The sequence below is a fragment of the Psammomys obesus genome, unplaced genomic scaffold, assembly GCF_907164565.1.
Source record: "Psammomys obesus unplaced genomic scaffold, mPsaObe1.curated_primary_1811, whole genome shotgun sequence".
Lineage (NCBI taxonomy): Eukaryota > Metazoa > Chordata > Mammalia > Rodentia > Muridae > Psammomys > Psammomys obesus.
Genome location: NW_026590681.1, coordinates 1,299,618 through 1,312,437, shown reverse-complemented (window position 1 = coordinate 1,312,437; position 12,820 = coordinate 1,299,618).

The window sequence follows — 12,820 nt, the reverse complement described above, 5'->3', positions numbered from 1 at the left end:
CTGGTTAAGGCAAGGACATGGAGTATTTAGGATGATGAATGGCTTTCTCTGAGATCCGGCCCTGGTTTGCCTGCCCTAACTGCTGCCTGTTTGCAGAGGCCGATCTCAGGACTTCTTGTTTATTCTGCCTATAAATTCCTTATGTGCTTCATGGCCACTTTTTTCATTAAATATATATATATACCCCAGCATGGTGATGTAGGCCTTTAGTTGCAGGACTCATGAGGCAGAGGCAGGAGATATATCCTTTTCCCAGTCATTCCAGCCAGATGGACTCTGGTTTAAAACCAAGGCAACAAACAGGGAGCACAGTTGTCCTTCCCCACTGGGCTATCATAGTGCCAGGGTGTCAGAGTGTATAGGTTCAGCCATGTGCCTTCCCAGAGACTGTCATATAAAAAGACACCCTCAGATCTTGTCGTCTCGCATGGTCTTAGGCCCCATGTATTAAATCCCTTGTAGATTAAATATTAAATATTAAATCCCTTGTATTGGCTGTAACAAGGTCATTCTCTCCTTTCAAAATTATGATATAATAGACATAAAACAAAATGCTTGGGTCCTCCAAAATTTACCCTGCCTGCCTACAAGATGGGCAAGAAATAAAGACGTGGCAGAGTTTGAGGAAATGGCCAACAAATGGCTGGCCCAACTTGAGACCCACCCTATGGTAGAGAGCCAACCCCTGTCACTGTTTATGATGCTCTGCTTTTCTTGCAGACAGGAGCCAAGCTAATTGTCCTCTGAGAGGCTCCACCAGCAGTAGATCAAACAGAGACCCACAGCCAAACATTAGATGGAGTTCTGGGAATTTCATGGAAGAGCTGGGGGGAGGATAGAGAGACCTGACCCGAAGTTGGACAAGAACTCTACAAGAAGACCAACAGAGTCAACTAACACAGGCCCATGAGGGCTCACAGAGACAAACCACCAACCTAAGTGCATGCATGGTTAGACCTAGGCCCCCTACACTTATGCAGCTGGTGGACAGCTCAGCCTTCGGGTGGGTCCCTTAGCAACTAGATCGGGAGCTGTCCCTGACATGGACTCTGTTGCCTGCTGTTAGATCATTTTTCTCTAGCTGGGCTGCCTTGTCTGGCCTCAGTGGAAGAAGATGCACTTAGTCCTGATGAAGTGCTAGACAAGATGGCATGTGGGGGAGGGCAATGGCTCCCTTCTCTGAGAAGAAGGGGATGGGGGAAAGAGGTGGGAATGTGGGCTGGGAGAAGAGCTGCAATCAGGACGTAAAGTAAATAAATTAATTAATTAAAGAGAAAAAATGCTCGGGTCCTAAGGGTTCAGGTTATGATTCTAGAGCATTGTGTACCATGGCTATGTATGCAGCCCAATAAAAGGTCTAGAACACTGTTACTTCCAAGCATGCCTTTGTTCTTCTATTTTAGAGACCCTTCCCCACTGGGAACTCAAAGCTTTCCAATTTGATTAGTTTCTTACTTGAGAATCACAGGGCATCTACTCTTGTATCTCAGGGTTTAAGGGTTTGCTTTGCTTGTTTCAGCCTAGATTGTGTGTTTAATATTCATCGCTGTTGTTAGGGCTGGGCAATAAATTCTTAACATACTTCATGGGCCACTTCCTTCATTAAAAAATAAGTAAATACATATAGCACAGCATGGTGATGCAGGCCTTTAGTCCAGCATTCATGAGGCAGAGGCAGGAGATGTATGTGAGTTAGAGGCCAGCCTGGTCTATGTAGCAAGCTCCAGGACATCCAGACTATGTAGAGAAACCAGGTCTCAAAAAACAACAGCAACAAAAACAAATGGGTTGTCCAGAGGGCTCCACATGCAAAAACACAAGCCCCTCTTAGTGAAAGGGAGCACTGACAGCTGCAAGCTGTCCTCTGGCCTTCATGTCTTGCCACTGCACCCACCCTCCCAATAAATAATTAAATGTAATAAAATTACTTTAAAATACATGTATTTTAAAGTGAGCCTTAGACCAATGTTTGTCTAACTTATGAGTTTATGTCTGAGGCTCTGGAGCTGCAACATGGGTCAGTCAGCCTGGATGTTTCTTTCTGAGTAGCTGTTCAATAGAGCGTTCTCCTCATAACATGATGCCATCCTGAATTTTTCCCTTATAGCCATGGCAACTGGAACACAGCAATGCAGTGGTAGCCAGGTCTAGGGTAAAGATAACATTTATGGGGCTATTAATACTCCCTAACAGATGTTTTAAACATCGTAAGACCCTTCCTTCCCTCGCTGACCCTGGCTGCAACAGATCTTAAGAGATTCTAGACTACATGCAGAGTAAGAGGCTATTCTCAGGACATACTCCACAATGTGACTTCATGAGGTCACCACCCATGACGAGGTGTGTCTCTGTGGTGATGCAGCCATTTGAGAGTCACCCACACCCCTGCAAGTAACTCTTCACCCCCACACACCCAATAAACTCATTAATTAGTTTCACTATAAAAGTAACTTTTATTCTCCTGATGTACTTGTTGTCCCAGAGGCTTACTGCTGCATACTGCTCACCCTTTCTTGTTCTTTCTGAACTCTGGCTGGCTGGTTCAATTCTGCTGTTCTGGCTCAAATTCTTCTCCAAATTCACTGATTCAATCTGGCTTCTCTCACCTTCTGATTTGCTCTGCTTCTGAATTCCATGAACTAACCTGCATGAACTTAACTGAACTCAACTCTACTGTATTGTCTTCTTTACTGAACTCCGAACTCTACAGTATTGTCTTCTCTATTCTATCTCTCTCCTGTACTCTACTCTACTGTCTTAACTATACTGCTCTTTTTTTTTTGGCTGTCCTGAACTTGTTTTGTAGTCCAGGCTCCAGGCTTGCCTTGAACTCACAAAGATCTGCCTGCCTCTGCCTCCCAAATGCTATTATTAAAGACACTTGCCACCATGCCCTGCTAACTGTACAGCCCTTAAGTAGCTTCTCTTTCCTGTCCTCACAAGAGTCAATTCTGTCAAATCTTTCTCTGATTCATCACTTCATCTGCCTCTCAATTAGACATCATTTTCAAACATGGCTGCTTCCTTCTACCAACTAACCTTACCTACCTTGTTTGGGGTTAAAGGTGCCTAAGGGTGTGTCTTAGTGATTAAAGGTGTGAGGTGTGTCTGCATTCCAGCTGGATCACACAGAAGGTGTGTGATTCCAGTAGACTAGCCTAACCCACATCCTGCTTGTAAACATATTAGGTTTGCTTCCAGTTTGTTTTTTGTTGTTGTTGTTGTTTTCTGTTATAAACAAGGTTTCGAACAGTTTTGCAGCAGTCTCTCTGTGGATGTGTTTTCATTACTCTCTCACAGTGGGTGCACCATTTCAGGCTTTACTCACTTGGTATCATCATCAGTCTTTAGAGGTCAAACAACCCCTTATTGCCCCTTTAGCCAGAGTTCTACACTGTAGCACACAGAGGTGCCCATTTTGAGTCTACATTTCCCAGTATCACTTTTAGGCTGACCTTGTGACTAAGATCTCACTCATGAGATGGCCCTTAGCCTTTCTAATGTTGGTTTCCCCATCTGTAGAGCTGAACGATGACAATGACCTAAGCCATAAAGCAGAGCTTCTATAAAGCACCCACTGTCCTCCTCATCAGAAGCAGAGAATGACCATTAGCAGTGATCTTACTGCACTTGGATGCTGAAGCACAGGGCAGGGGGTTTCTGTCCTGCCTACTTCAGGGCATCTCTTTAGAAAAATAATGATGAATGAAAGGTTAGAAAACAAAGCTGCCAGGGTTTGCCCTTGACTGACTCACTCAGGATCAGAGAGGGTTTGTTGCTTCCAAAGTGTTTGTGTTTCTCTGTGTATATGCCATGTGTGCTTGGATGCCTAAAAGGAGCCAAAAGTGTCGGGAGCCGCTCCCGCCATTACAAGATGGCGCCGGCTTCCTGCTTCCTGCTTCCTGGTTCTTCTTGCCAGCATTTTCGCGCTTCTTGCCTGCGCCGCCCTGCAGTTTACGCATGCGCAGCTTTATGCTAATGAGGGTTTAGGCTGCACTCCAATTGCCAGCCATATGCTTATGAAGACTTGAACAGAGCACCAATTACAGACGGACAGGTCGCGCTGCTGGCTATTTAAGCAGAGCACAACCCGGGGTTTGGGTCCTTCACCATCTGCAAGAAAGAGCTGTACAATAAACTTGCCGCTGAAGAAATCCTCGGTTGTTGCGTCGTCCTTATCGGCAAAGGCCGCGCGCGACAAGTGGTGCCGAAACCCGGGAGCCGCCGGACCCCGGAGTGGAGGATCGCTTCGAAGGACCCCGACTGCTCGTCGAGTAAGGATTCAAAGTCAGTGGCGTGAGAACCGCGGTACTTTTCTGCAAGGTATGATTTCTGTGGTCTTGTTGTGTTGTCTGTGCCTTAGTTGTGGGAAACGGGACCATCAAGACAGTCTATCCGAAGCAGAAAAGGGAATTAAGACCGGTAAATCCCCTAAGGATGGGACCAAGGAAGATAAGGCTAAAGCGCCGAAGGCGCGAAAGCTAGTTAAGAAGTCAAAGAAACCAAAACAGACTGGTAGCAAGGAAAAGAAGAGTGGTGCCCCGCTATATCCTAGTTTAGCGGAGTTTCAGAATTTGAAAGTCGCCTCGTCATCGAGCGAGCCGGAGTCTACAGAGAGAGAAAACAGCTCTTCTGAGAATCAACAAACTGATGAGGAATCAGGGCTCGACCCTGACGAGCAGGCAGAGTTGGATGAGGAAGCAGCTAAATATGAGGAAGGGCGTTACCGCCCGGATCCGCCACCATATGTGGCCTATGCTGGCACTTCCGGGTTCTCCATGCGGAAGTCAGCCACTGAAAAACCCAAATCTGCAGAGATAAAATTTTCCCTGATATCAGAAAAAGAGAGGAAGCGGATTAAAACCGCGTTCCCAATCTGGGAGGACGCTCGGGTAATTAATCAGACCTTATACCCACCTGAAGTATATGAACAAATACCGGTAACAAATCAAAGCTTGGCAGCAGCTGTGCTCTCTGCTCTTATAATCATTAAAGGACCGGATCTTATTTTAATAAGATCCAGGGGAGCTGTGTGTATTTTCCCACAGGACCAAGAAAATCCAATTTGGGTTCCGGCGCAATTGACCCGGGTGGTGAAGCAAGATGAGCCTGACCCTAACCCTGATCCTGATCCTGAGCGGAGTGCTGACGAACCTGGAGGTGGAGACCCAGGAGATCCGCTGGGGGATCCTATCAACATTCCCACGACCAATGCCAGTCATGTATGATGCACAAGTCTTCCCCCGGCTCTTTACCACCAATGACTCCATAGGGCTACCATATTTGCCAATGTCTCAACAATCTAATTGGTCCGCCGAATTTGATGAGACAATGAGAAAATTACGCCTAGCAATTGTTCAAATTAATTCCACTCGCCTAGATGTTTCTGTTACTCAAGGATTATTTAACTGGTTGTCCTCTGCATTTTCCTATTTTAAAGAATGGATTGGTGTAGGAATGTTTGGCATGTCTATGCTCGCGGGGCTGTTCCTCTGTTTTTGGTTGCTCTGCCGTCTTAAGAGACAGCAACATCTTAAAAATGTGGCCATGGTGCAGGCTATGTTGGCTGTGGAACAGGGGACATCCCCCCAAGTTTGGCTTAACATGCTCAGTCGTTGAGACACTGTCTGGACTTGTAGCACTCCTGATGGGCACAGGTTCCCATTGCACCAGGATGCTGTTCAAGACAGACCTCTGCACCTCCCAGGGCTCAGGTTCCCATTGCACGGGACTCAAGGTGCAGAGGGTCTCTTACACTGTGTAAACTCCTTGATCGCTGACGCTGTTGGCTCAGCAGGCTGATCGGTAACCTCATGGTGTGTTATTTTTCTGATTGAGATGGCCTTTAATATATATAAAAGGGGGAGATGTCGGGAGCCGCTCCCGCCATTACAAGATGGCGCCGGCTTCCTGCTTCCTGCTTCCTGGTTCTTCTTGCCAGCATTTTCACGCTTCTTGCCTGCGCCGCCCTGCAGTTTACGCATGCGCAGCTTTATGCTAATGAGGGTTTAGGCTGCACTCCAATTGCCAGCCATATGCTTATGAAGACTTGAACAGAGCACCAATTACAGACGGACAGGTCGCGCTGCTGGCTATTTAAGCAGAGCACAACCCGGGGTTTGGGTCCTTCACCATCTGCAAGAAAGAGCTGTACAATAAACTTGCCGCTGAAGAAATCCTCGGTTGTTGCGTCGTCCTTATCGGCAAAGGCCGCGCGCGACAAAAAGAAGGCCTCAGATTCTACGAAGCTGGAGTCACAGGCAGGTGTGAGCTGTCTGACGTGCTCTGAGTAGAGAGCATCATGCATTCTTAACCACTGAGCCATCTCTCCAGCCCAGGACCACCAGCTGCTTTTAAAGCTGATGAGGGGAGTTTGCTACTCAGCTAAAGGAGAACATCACAGGAGCTGGAGAGATGGCTCAGAGGTTAAGAGCACTGGCTGTTCTTCCAATAGGTCCTGAGTTCAATTCCCAGCAGCCACATGGTGGTTCACAACCATCTATAGTGAGGTCTGGTGCCCTTTTCTGGTGCACAGGCACACTGCGGGCAGATTGCTGTATAAATAATAAACAAATCTTTAAAAAGAAAGAGAAACCATCACAGTGGGAGAGGATGTCACTATGGGAGGGGGTGTCATTAGGACTCATTTCCTCATAGTAACCTGAAAGAGATATGCTTACTTAGGAAAAGCACATGGTGGAGGAAAGGAAACTGGGCATCTAGTCTTCCACTTAAACTGTTTAGTGCTTTCTATATTACTGATTTAACACTTGCAGCATTCTTTGAAGAGGGTTAAGAGGACAGAGAAAGGGACGGGGGAGAGTGAGAGAGAGAATATGCAGCTATGTTTAGAAACACACAGTGGACAAAAATTCATATTACAAGTTGTAGCGGCAGGGAGGAGCGGAAGGAAATTCAGACAGATGAGGAAACGAGCAGGGAAAATGACTGCAGAAGCCAACACAGTTTGGACGCGACCCTGAGTAGCGAGCATTCAGGCAGAGAAGCCAATTCCCCAGGGTTCGAACTGTGCGCATGCTCCCAAGCACCTGTAAGCAGCAAACAGCTGCTTCAGGCTACTGTGGAGTAATTGCAAATATCAAGCACCAGAGGGCGTCAGAGAAGGTCGAAATGCTTGATCACTCACTGGGCTAGCCAGGTGGTGGAAAATGCCTTCTAATCTTTACAAGGAAGCTTACAGTTGGTTCTCTGGGTTGTTAATGTTACGGAACAATTATGAGCGTGAGTTTACTGTCTAGTAAACTTAGTGTGAGCGGAGTAGTTCATAAGTAAATAAGCAATGTTGAAGGACTCAGAAAGCAAAGGGATGGTCTGCAAAGCATGCATGCTGCTTCCTGTGTGCTGGGTGGTATGTTAAATGCCAAGGAGAGAAAGACGGTTGGGGGGGGGGATCACATTTTCTGGTGAACCCAATCATAAACTTTAATGCTGCTTTGCTTATTTATTTATTTATTTATTTATTTATTTATTTATTTATTTGTTTATTTATTTATTATTGTTTTTTAAGACAGGGTTTTTCTGTGTAGCCCAGGCTGTCCAGGTTGGCCTTGAAGTCATGGAGATCCACCTGCCCCTGCTTCCTGAGTGCTGGGATTAAAGGCATGCACCACCACACCCAGCCCTTTATTTGAAATTCTTATACCCTCCACCTAGTAGACTCTTTATGGGATGCGTGTGATGGTTGAGTCAGGTCAGCACCGAAGGTTTAGGCTGGAACCCTGTTTGGTTTGGGTTATGCACCCTACCCCCTTCTTGTAATAATGCATTGGTCAGATATTCCTTCACCCATAGGGTCTATGTACACCCCCATCAAAACAAGTCACCTAGTAACCACAATACTCCCTGAAACCCCCACCTCCATATAGGGATGCTTTTTCTCACCTCTGAAAAACATAAATATTTACCCCCTAGTACCAAGATTTAAACAGTTTCTGTTCAAATGTATTCCCAGTGCATCCTATAAAAAAGTTTCAGTCTGGCATAAGCTGGTTCCAGATGCGTGCAAAAGAAGGTGAGTGTGTCCTTTAGTCACTTTTTAGGGAGAATATTTACCATCTTGTGCCTATGCATAATTGGGCATGCATATGATTAAAATCACATGCATTATGGGGACGAACAAGCACAGTAGAGAAATGATTATATAACCTACCCATTAATCAAAAGAGAGAGCCCAAACCACGAACCTTATTGACCAGTTATCTCTTTTTCTTGAACACTCCCCACCAGAAGCCAAAGCAATAGTTGGCAGCGCTGAGTATCTTCACACACATGGTCCTTTGTTAGTTTTGATAGCGTACTCCTTTCTGATCTTTACCCCACATCAAACTATCTCGATACTTTCGCAAGCCTCTGTGAGCCAATTCTTTGGATACGAAGCCAAGAACCTGCCAACACCCGAGCCAGACCTTTACCCCAGGTTACAGTCAAACACAGAGGCTTTGAGAGAAGACAGCTGGGCTCCAATTTCACCTGTGCTACTTTCTGTCACCTTATGTCCTGGGTTCCTCCTCTGTGAATGGTATGGGACTTCCCTCACTTGTGCTGTTGAAAAGTAAATGGATAATCCATGAAGAGTGTTTGAAATTATGTCATGGTTAAGAGTCCAGGCTCTGTTATTCCTCAATACTACCTAGGCTCAGGAAGCCAGCTGCAGAGACTCACTACAGAGCCATACCTATTTCACCCACACATTTTACAGCCAAGAAGATGAAATTCTGCCACCTGTTGGCTGTGTTAGCATAGTGACTGTCCTTAAACTTTGAAAGCCTATAAAGAGGAATTAACCCACCGCAAAGCTGTGGCAAGAATTAAATGAGGTAATGTACACAAGGCTCTCTGTTACACACACACCTCGGTGCTCACCCTTCAAGCTGTGGGATGGCTTAGTTGCTTTTCCATTAGTTGCTTTTGCATTGTGGTCGTCATGAACCCTGGCAAAAGCACCCTGTGCCTGGTGGCTAAGGGTTTCAGCCCAGAAGACCCAGAAGGTATGAAGGTGCAGCTCTGATGACGCTGACTGGAGTGTGCAGCAAATGCTGTTCACATCACAGAGAACCAGGGAGCAGAGACTCAGGCCAGAGCCATAGTCTGGCCTACAACTTTCAAAGGTCAGGCGCTAGTGACCTCATCTAGCCAAACTGGACCCACCTCCTCAAAATCCCATAGCTTCAAACCACCTGCTGGGGAACCGGTGCTCAAAGCATGAGTAAAAGACCAGCTTAGCACGTGTGAGGCCCTATGCTCCATGCTCAGAACTGCAAAAACAAACAAGTCAGAAATAAGTAATAATTCACTGGTTTTGATGTTACTGATAAGGACAATCGCTGGAGGCCCTGCTTTTGGACACGGCTCTTCTCGCTAACCTCTTCTCCTCTCCAACTAACATCGATTAGTGATGCTAACCGATTGAGTAATTATAAAAGCGTATTACCAAGACACAGCCAGCTTCTCAGCTTGATAAATAGCGCCATTTCCCCTTCAAACATCTGAACTCTTAGAAACCTACTGCTTTGGAGTCTTTTTTTTTTTTTTTTTTAAATAACTTTTATGCGATTTACTATTGAAGAGAGCAACGAAGAGGAGAGAAATCTCAGCAAAAGGAGGAAGCAATCGGAATTCCAGCGAGGACAGAAGCACTATTATCAGTCAATAGCCTTTTAAAACCTCCATTTAAATTTAAAACTAGCCAGCTAGAGGGACCGTTGAAGCAGAAGGGGGATACCTCGGGTGGGAAGAAGACGGGATTTTAATGACATCGTGCTGCTATAAACTCTTGCCAGCACTAGAGGGCAGTGCAGTGCTAATATTTCAGCAACCAGGCTGGAGTGACTCTCAATGTAAGCAAAAGTTTCAGCTTATCCTATTTACGAGGTCGTTAAGAAAATCAATGCCAGTGGGGCTTTTGGTGCTTTTATTGTGAAAACATTAAATATTCACAAAAGTAACCAGAATCCTACGTTAAAATTCCACCCCTATCACCCCCTACCCTTCACCGCTGGGCACAGTGGTGCACACTTGTAATCCCAGCAGAGGCAGGCGGATCTCTGTGAGTTCGAAGCCAGCCCCTGGTCTACATAGTGAGTCCAAGACACCCAAGGCAACCCAGAGAAACCTTGTCTCGAAAACAAAACAAACAAAAAGACTTCAGGCTTCTTGGTGTAAGTCTCTCCCTAACTTGTCTGAAGTATTTTTGAACCGGCCCCAGACACGTTGTCCCTGCCTGCTTCGGTTGCCACCCCTGAAGGGCCTGAAAGGTTGTTTTTTATTTTGGTTTTTCATAAATACAAGCTATTAGTCAGTGTTACTAGAACTCCTCATTATGACCTAGGAGCCAATTTATAAACAAACGATTGCCATTGTCTCAAAGACTGCGACTGTCTTAAAACTTCTACTTTGTGGCGTTGCTTGAATCGGTAACTGGATGTACTTGGACACAGCCATGAAGGATCTATAAGTCTAACAAGTTCCCCTCACTCTCATGCCTATGCACATATTATAGAAAATATATTACTTATAACAAATTAAATATATGTACTGATTTAAATATACTATTACTGTGCTCATGACGTGTGTGTATCTGCTTGGGAAACACACAGAAAATAAAATGGTTTTAAATCATTCTAGATGTGTGTATTTTATATGTGAGTGCCTTGCCTTGGTGGGTGGGCTGGCGGGTAGGCTATGCCCCACGTGGTGCTGTGCCCTCAGAGGCTAGCAGAGGGCAGCGGGTCCTGTGGAACTAGAGTTAGAGATGGTTGTGAGCCAATAGGTGGGAACTGGGACTCAACTCAGATCCTTTGGAAAAGCAGCCAGTGCTTTTAACAACAGTTTCATCTCTCTACAGCCCACAACTTTTCATATTTCTAAGAACGCATCACCAATTTTTATTCTTTCTTTCTTTCTTTCTTTCTTTCTTTCTTTCTTTTTCTTTCTTTCTTTCCTTTTTATTTCTTTTTTCTTCTCACTTTGTGCCTGATGGGCCTAGAACTTGCTGTGTAGACTTGTGGTGGCAATCCTCCTGCTTCAGCCTCCCAAGTTGTTGGCATCGTGTTGCTGATGGAGCACTTTAGAATTAATTATTTGAGCATTTGGGTTGCAGATCTTGGTTTTACACCTTGTTGCTCTCAAAAAGAACCTTGCTCAAGTCCTACTCAGCTGTGCGCTGCTTGGTTATCTGTCAGTTTGGATCCTGAGTTCATTCTTTGCAAATTCTTGAAATATGGACTTATAGGAGAATTAAATAAGACAGTGTATGGCAGGCTTTGGGGACAGAATAACTGCAATATAATAAAAAAAAACCTACTATTATCACCCAAATTAATTTTTATAATACTCGGCATTTCTGAGCAAGACAATACACGGTCTGATGAGGAGTGCAGGCATCTGACTTCATCCTCATCACCAGAAGAACGTGTTTTAGCTCAGCCTTGCTGCATTTTCTCTGATGCTGAAAAAGTTGCCATTTCTACGGACATCATTGTAGCTGACTTGAATACAGAAATTAGAGTTATACAAGTAAACAAATAAATGTAACAAAAACGAAGACAGAAATGAGAGTGCCTGCAGAGTTGCAGAGGATGAGGATGGCCTTCTATGTGCTGAGTTGTTAAGGAGAGGATTATGAGTAGGACCCCCCAAGATAAGAAGTCACAGCCCAGTTTTCCTTCCTGTGCCCTAGCACCCCACCCAGGAACAAAGACAGCAATAACAATGCTTGTCATAGTTTCCCCATCAAGACTGCCAACCCGTGGCTGTGTACAGAACTCCCTTGTACATCCAACAGGCCACCAGATGTCAAACACAGTAAATCCTAGGGTGGTGGGTAGAGCACTGAGCAAGGAATGGACGCCGAACACTTATAAAGACAGAGCCTGGGGCTGGAGGCCTGCAAGCTCCCTGATGGACCGAGGATCCTGGTGTGAGAATCTAGTGTGTTAGAGCAGTCAATGTGCAGAGGCTTCAAAGAGTTCTGCCTTTCCGGTGGCCTGGACTGATTCAGTGTGAAATGAGGGTTCATTTCAGGATGGAAAGTGGAGACACTTAAGCCCATTCTCAAGTTGTAGGAACAGAAAGAGGAGGATAAAAGGACTGGTAGGATCTCAAGTTGACTTTGTAAATGTGAAACGATCTGTTTATAAATTTATTTTTGTTGAGACAGCGTGTCATGTAGCCCAGGCTATCTTTGAACTCTTGAACCCCTTCCTTCTTCCACTGTCTAGCTGCTGGAGTCACAGGCCAGGCATATACCATCAGCATATACCATCATTGTTTGGTCAAAGGACACCTGAATATGTTAAAAGTCTCATTTTTAATTGAATTATAGAATTCTGACTCATCATTTTTGGTAGAAGATAACTAAATTTAAAATTAGCACAGATTCATTGTGCCACATTAGTTACGTATAATTAAGAAAAAGCACCCACAGCCTTTTTTGAAGGCAATGTAATTTGGCAACCTTTGTTATGCTAATACAACAAATAACACCCACTTGGAGTGGATTTGCCACTTCCCAGAGTAACTTGGAAAACGCCTACTTCAATTGACTTCCCTCACAGCAAAATAACTTCTTTTCTAATGTGCTACAAAAATAGGTATCAATATTAGAATATCAATATTTTTACAGTGAAATACATGATGGAAATGGAGGGGAGGTAAGGGTCAACCATAAATGACTATGGAAGAGAAGAAAATGTGCCATTTGTGGAAAAACTTAATTAGGACCTAGTTCTCTCTCCCTGCCCCTCTTGCATGTATGTGTGTGTGTGTGTGTGTGTGTGTGTGTGTGTGTGTGTGTGTGTGT